The 7,417-nt window shown below is 37.7% G+C and overlaps 1 long non-coding RNA gene across 1 annotated transcript; it reads left to right on the top strand.

Moving 5' to 3' along the window:
* Positions 1–930: 930 nt before the first annotated feature.
* LOC134480958 (uncharacterized) lies at positions 931–6,475 on the top strand. The gene is made up of 2 exons (XR_010056025.1): positions 931–3,957; positions 6,266–6,475. It is a non-coding gene; the product is annotated as an uncharacterized LOC134480958 (long non-coding RNA).
* Positions 6,476–7,417: the final 942 nt, after the last annotated feature.

Here is a 7,417-nt window from a genome sequence, read left to right as displayed (position 1 = left end):
GGTGCTTCTCTTAAAATCATAGCTAAAAAGGTAAAAATGGTGTTTGATCTAAATATTGAAGATATGTGTAGCCACTTCAATTTGTTTCTGATTGGTTTTTAAATGTGTAAATATGCTCTACTTGCCTTGGTTATGGACTATTGGCTTTCAAGTTATTGAATATGGTTAAAAAGGTATAACATTGGTAACAAAAAGTTGGCTTAAAACTATAATTTGGATGAAGTCATTCTAGATAACATGTGACATGGGCCAACCTAGGGAAACAGGTCTAAATTGAGATAATATTTTTATGGAATTCTTATCCTAGAAACCAGGCTTCTAAAAGAATTTAGGACAATGTCTCTTTGTTGAGGTACTAGAGACTAGGCCATCGTGCGTTCATATATAGGAATTGACAGTCAAAGTTTGTACTAGTTTGTTGGAGGTCGAGTTTTGCTTTCCAAAGTTGTGGTTTGCCCTGAAGCTATCTGTACTTTAATTACTAATTCCACTGCCCCAAGAACAGCTGCCTAGTCACATACTCAGGACTCAGGTGACTTTCCAAAGTTGTGGCTGTGCTCTGGTGTTACAGAGAGAACTTAAAGATTGTGATTAAGGATTGCCAGTGTTACATTGACTAACTCAAACTTATTTTTAATTAAGAAAATATCAAACAGGTAGAGATTGTTGCAAGATTTACGAAGGATTGATGAGGTTTTGGAACTTGTGAGAACATTACAGCCAGTTTACTTACTCCAACTGCCATTTCAAGATAGATTTAGAGGATTGATTTTGAGTTTTCATTTCGTAAGCCGGCTTATAATTTTAGAAAGCCCATAGAGTGATATCATTAAGAATGGCTAATAGCCTTATATTATGTAATTTTGTTGCTTCTTCGATGTAAGAAGTTAGAACTTAAATCTTTCAGTGTATATGGAAATTTCTACTACAAACCTTTGCTCTCAAAATGAGCTTTAATATTTGGGGAGTAGCTGTTACACTACTCCAGAAAAGAATATTTGAAGCTAATTTTAAGCTTCTAAGGATATGTTAATTGGCTAAGTACCTCACCCTACCAGAGGACTTAGGTCTTTGTTATGCACATTGGAGATAAAGCTTCAGCTGTGTTAATACAGAATTGTAGACTAGAGTCATGGAAGTCTTTTAAAAAGAAACCTGGTAAAACATATCTTATTCCAAACAACAGTTAATTGGTTATTACAAAATACTGATATTTGGCCTATTACATATACAAATTTTTCAGACAAAATTGATAATTTTACTCTTTACATGCTTTTGTACTTCCTGTATATTTGTGCATACAACCCATAGGAAATGCGCTTAGTGTATTTATAGGTGGTTCATCTAATGAAAAGGCTACATATATGATTGGATCACTTGTTTATTCTCTTGAGTTTCCCCTGCTTCAACACAGAGTATTAAATTCTGTAGTTTAGCCACTGTTTTTAAATCAAGCCTTCAATTCATATACTGATAGCCAATGTGTGGCTTGTGGTTTACAATTGATTTCAATTACTTAATGCTTTATTAGAGACAGGTTTTCTACTTAAAATCAGTGAGTGATTTCAGTGTAAATTGTCTGACAACTCACTGTCCTTTCAGTGCTCTGGCTCAGACAACCAATTTAAACCTTAGGCTCATACCTAACTTTGAAAATTGTAATAAGAGTTGATATGAAAAAAAGAAGACTCCATTTGCTTACATTAAATTCTCAGCCCCACCCTGCCAGGTCAGGGATTTCTAGTACAACTAAATCTGGACAATATTTACAAGATCTGACATTTCTAATTAATGCTTATGTTTAGGTAAATAAAGTTTGTGAGGTGCTGGAGAGATGGCTTAGTGGTTAAGAGCACTAAATACTGTTCCTTAATAGACCATTTAAGAACTCAAACTGGATTGCCTGGGCTCCTTAACAAGGGAGGACAATGATACCAGACAGATTGTAGGCCTTACATAGGAACAATTAGTCAAAAAACCTCATTCTTTATATATCCAAAACAATAATGCTGGAGACAATAATTTGATATAAAAGTCAATTTATAAATACAAGTGCTCAGTGTCCTCAATTTAATCCTCGAGGACTTACCTTAAAATAATATCTTTACTATATCTTAATAAATAAAAAGGGGGAGTTATCCCTGTACGCTAAATAATGCTCCTTTTATTTCAATTTTAAAATTTGGATGCCAAAGTTTATGGCACCCTACAACTAGGCATACTTCTGCCTAGGTGAAATAGAGAGATCCACATATTGACATGATCCTGTCCAGATATTTTATATGGGGAAGAAGGAATGTTTGTGTTTTTTCTACAGGATGCTACAAGAGTGTGCCAGCTGCCTGAGTGGTTGCTGAGACTTGCTGATCCTGGTTACATGAAGATTCAGCTCTCCTGGTTCGGGTCCCTGGAGTCATTCCTCTGCCCTGAGAGGAAGATAGAAGATTCCCCTTCACCTTTTGTCATCACAGAGATTTTGCCGTTGCTGCAGTCAGTGTTACCGCTACGTGTGTCCCGTCCCACTGTGGCCCGCTCTCTGACCCTCTGTGGACTGCTGCTTGCTGGAGAAGACTGGACTCCAGCCGTTGCTGCCTCCCTCATTTCCCTGGTGACTCTTGCTGCCTTAACTGGTCATTTTACAGACTGTAGCTTTACAGGAATGCTACCTGTGTAAAGCTGCTGTGGACTGGGGAACTCTGCCCTGGTTGTACAGATCTCAGAAATGGTTCCATTGTCTGCTGGTTGTTCCAGAGAAAAATGACTGATCCTGAACTGTCCTGGAAAAGACCTTGACACTTTCGCTGCTATTGTAGCAGCCATTACTGCTGCAGACATTGTGTCTGCAGTGTCTGGAGTTATCCTCCCCCAATCTATTGTTAGACAAGCACAGTGGGTAAACTTTCTGGAGTAGTTACTAACAATTGGAAATTCTAAATTCTATTATAGGAGTGGCTTGACTACGGCCCTTGGTGGTAACAGCTGAGGTGAACCAGATGAGGTGCCCACTACTTATCGGGAGTGGTTCTGTTTGGTGCAGCCCTATGCTGTGGATTAGTGTTCATACTATGGTTGGTTTGCAAACTCAGATCTCAACAGAAATGTGACAAGGCTGTTATCACTCAAGCACTTGTGGCCATTGTACAAGGGGCCTCCCCTGGAATTTGGTTATCTATGCTCAGGAATTAGTCGGTATCTGAGTTCTCTGCTCTTACACCCCATGGATCTGTGGATCCATTGCACTGGGATGAGAGAGACTCAATGATCCTTTGATCAGCCCTTCCACATCGCTGAGGTTTCCTCATGGCACACGATAGGGTGATCACGACTGTTATAAAATAATATAAAATAAATCAGGACTGTTATAAAATAAATAAATAGGGGGAGATGTAGAGGGCCGCAATAACATTCGCCACCACTAGATGGTGATGGCTTCCACTGCGCCCCATGTGGAAGGCCGAGCTAGACAAGATGGCGCTGGCCTCCACGGCGCCAGTCGACTTCCTTTCAGGAAGTTAACTGTGTGTGCATGTGCAAGAGTGCCTTCCTGCCAGGTCTTTGCCCATTCCGGGGCGTGCCTTATGAGATCATGGGTAAGTGACCAATCAGGTGTGGATGCGTCGCGCTAGGGTGTATATAGCTGCGCCATGCGGGTGCGCGGGGGCTTCTCCTTAAGATATTAATAAAGTTTGGTCGCAGTTAGGATTCCTATGTCCACGCGTCTTTTCTTGCTGGCGAGAGGGAGCGCGAGGGACATCTATTGACAGTGTCCTTTGCCTTACAGAAGCTGTTTATTTTCCTGTTGTGCTTGTGGCCTGGCATGGCAATCCACTGAGAGGCTCAACCACAGTTGGCTGAGACATGCAGATACTTCCAGCCAACCATTGGATGGAAGTTTCGTACTCCTATGAAAGACTGAGGAAAGTATTGAAGGAGCTGAAGAGGATGAGAATCTCACAGGTAGGCTAACAGTGTCAACTAGCCCGAAGCCCTAGGAGCTGCCAGAAACTCCTCAAATGGAAGAGCAGACACTGGCTGGTCTGAGACCTCCAGGACATGCGTAGCAGAGGACTGCCTTGTCAGGAAGTAGAAGATACCCCTAATTCTTTAGAGACTTGATGCCCCACGGAAGGAAAATGCTGAAGAGTGTAGTGGGGGGAGCATCGTCTCAGAGGTGAAGGGAGGGGGATGTGTGAAGAACTCTGGGAATGAGGACCGGAAAGGGATGAACCATTTGGGATGATGTAAATAAATAAAATAATTAATGTAACTTTATTTTAAATCTAAAACTCCAGGTCTAGAGAATCAAATGCTCTCTGCTGTGTGCTTTAAATTCACATGGAATACATAATACACTCATTAAAAAATGTACACATGAAATAAAGTTTATAAAATATTAAATTTATCTTAATAGCACTCAGAGCTTGGTTTATGTAATGAGTGTCATCTCTTGGCTGCTGTACTTCTTGCCACACAATGTTTTATCAAACTTTTGTTCTTCTGGTAGCATGAAGAACTAATTATAGGAAAGTAGGTTATTTGACATTCCTATATTCGTTCCCTTGTTCTGACATTTCCTTGTTTCTTTACCTCAAAAGAACATTTAAGAAAACCCCACTTACTTGGAATATATAGAACTTTGCTAAGTAAAATTCTCATAGTTATAAAAATTGTTCTATTACATGTTATCTTTGAATCTTGTTCAAATGTCTTCTTCCCAAGATAGTATGTCTTTACACAGTTTATATTTGATTTAGAAGTGCTTTCTATTTTTAAATTACTTCTTAGCCAAGTCTTTCCCTTAGCAAATCGCTGGCAACTGAAGATAGAAAATACTCTTGGCAAGTTCTTTTGAGACGCTTCCAACTTCATTTTAAGAGCAAAACTGTATATGTGAAACAATTTGAGCACCAAGTAAATATCTAATTAAGTAGGTACCATCACAGCAGAAATAATGTCCTATTTACATTAAGAATAGGTCCTATGTTAGAGTTAATTGCAATGAGATAACAAAGCCAAATTCATTATTTTTAGGTGGATATTAGAACAATACTATATGTGATACATTTAAATTCTCAGATATGTAAGAAGGCATCAAAATGTCAAAAATCAGTTCATAAATCTGACCTAGGTAAAGAGATTTTCATGACCTCTTCTGACAACAAAAGAGCTGTTGCTGGCATCAACAGAAATGGAGAAAATATTTGTTGTTTTAATATAGTGTTGTTTTTATATTTAATATAAATGTTGTTTTATATTTAATATACTGAATTCTGAGGGTGGTTTCCTGCATTATAGTTTATGATGCACAATTTTCAAGGAAGAGACCATATTACTGTAGAATTAATTATGTATTTATTATTTAAGACATATATAGATGTTTCTGTCATCTATATGCAAAGATTTCTGTGTGTGTGTACATGAAACATTCTTTATTATGTGAAAAATTAAACTAATTTAAGTCCTACTTAAATTTGTGACAAGTTGCTAAAAATGCATCCTTTAAAAAGAGGACAGAAAATGAATGAATCATGATCCTTCTGAAGAAAGAAATACACATAACATGAACAGAGGAAAGAAAAGAGGAAAAACTGACACAATGAAGGATACTGAATCAATATATTTATTTATACCATGTTTTACATAGTGATAGACAAAATCTAATCTGCATGTGAATGTTGAAAATTTTAATCTCACAAATAAGGATTTCAACATGGGCACAAGTAGTACAATACCATTGAAGGCCTATGAAAGGACTGCTTGTTCTCTAGCCTGGGGAAATATAAAATTATAAGTCATACAAAGAAGAGTTAATCCATATGGACCTGGTCAATACCTATCAAAGAAGTAAAACTGAAAATAACCTCACAGTTAGAGAAAGCAGCTGAGCCCTAAGCCATACTACAAGTATGCAAATAGTAAAAATAATTATCCCTTTAATAACATAATATACCTTTCCATGCCATTAACCCTGCCAATGATATAGATACTTATAGAACCTTAGACCTGCTGTTTTACTAACTGTGCCAACAATTCTAAATCATTTAGAAAGGGCAATCTTTTTTTTTCCTTCTACTTTCTTACACTCAATTTTCTTTCAGAAATTCTCTAAGCCTAAGCCTAGATAGGGTTCCCATAATGCTTTGGGTTTTCTCACCCTTCCCATGCCTTTGTCAGGTTACTGAGTCTCTTTTTTGGTTGCCTGTTGACGATCATGACAAACTCAAAATGCATATTATTTTTTTCTTTTCCATCTCACCCCTCACAGATGCTGTGAAGACTTAAAGCCTCCCTGCCTTAGGGGTGTGTGTGTGTGTGTGTGAGAGAGAGTGTGTGTGTGAGAGAGAGAGAGAAAGAGAGAGAGAGAGAAAGAGAGAAAGAGAGAAAGAGAGAGAGAGAGAGAGAGAGAGAGAGAGAGAGAGAGAGAGAGACCGAGCGAGCTGTCTTTCATAGTTTAATAAAATTTCCCTCAATCTTTCTTCTGGTTTCATTTTTAATGTATTTCAATTGTAAATTTAAGAACCCCAAGGAGTGCCCTGGGTTTAGCCTATAAATTATGACCCCTCCGAGTGGGCATGCCTGATCTTTCTGGTAACATGAAGAGTAGAAAAGATGGTGTGTGGAATAAAGCATTTCTTTGACAAAACAGAAATCAAAATACAAGAAACTCATCTACAGATATGAAAACCAATTCAAACTTAAAACTAATTCTTAAAAAGTATGCTTTTACTAAAGATAAATATGAACCATAATTCTCAGGTCCTCAGCACATTTTACATTGTAGCTCTTAAATTCTACACCTGAGAGATGGCTGTCAGAGCAGCCTCCAGACAAGCATTTGCATCTTACTACTACGACAGAGTTGTGCTCTATGTGTTTAATTAAAAAAAAATTCTTATCTTTTATACACCAAGCCTCAGAGAACAGTATGCTTTCTACTAGGTTGTGTTCCAAGGAATATTTTTCCAAACAAGGCATGGGTTTGGAATATTCAGCACATGGGGCTGCGCCAAGACAGTCAAAGCTGTCATCATGTCTGTGTTCGCAGAGGAGGACAGGGAGAATGGTGCCAGAAAACATCAACAGTTTTCAGGGCAGGAAAAACAAACACTGAAGGAAAGCTTTATCTTGCCAGAAGAGATGATCACAAAAAACATTTAAAACATCTGAGAACATATTGCTATATCCACGTGGCATCTATCTTTGTCTTATCAAGAAAAATAACAATAAATAGACAAAATTAACATTCCCAGATAAGACTTAAGTTTTGGTGGAGTCAGCAGAGGTGACATTACAAAAAATAATCTGAACAATTTTAAGTATTTTCCTAAAAAATATTATACAAACTTAAGAAAAACATCTTTTTGCTTGAATTTTGAAATAAAAACACTGCATCTGCATCTCATATTGCTTACTGCAT

This window comes from Rattus norvegicus, chromosome 11 (genome assembly GCF_036323735.1).
Source record: "Rattus norvegicus strain BN/NHsdMcwi chromosome 11, GRCr8, whole genome shotgun sequence".
In the NCBI taxonomy this organism is placed as follows: Eukaryota; Metazoa; Chordata; class Mammalia; order Rodentia; family Muridae; genus Rattus; species Rattus norvegicus.
Note: the sequence above shows the minus strand (reverse complement) of the source record. Positions and strands in the feature narration are given on the sequence as shown.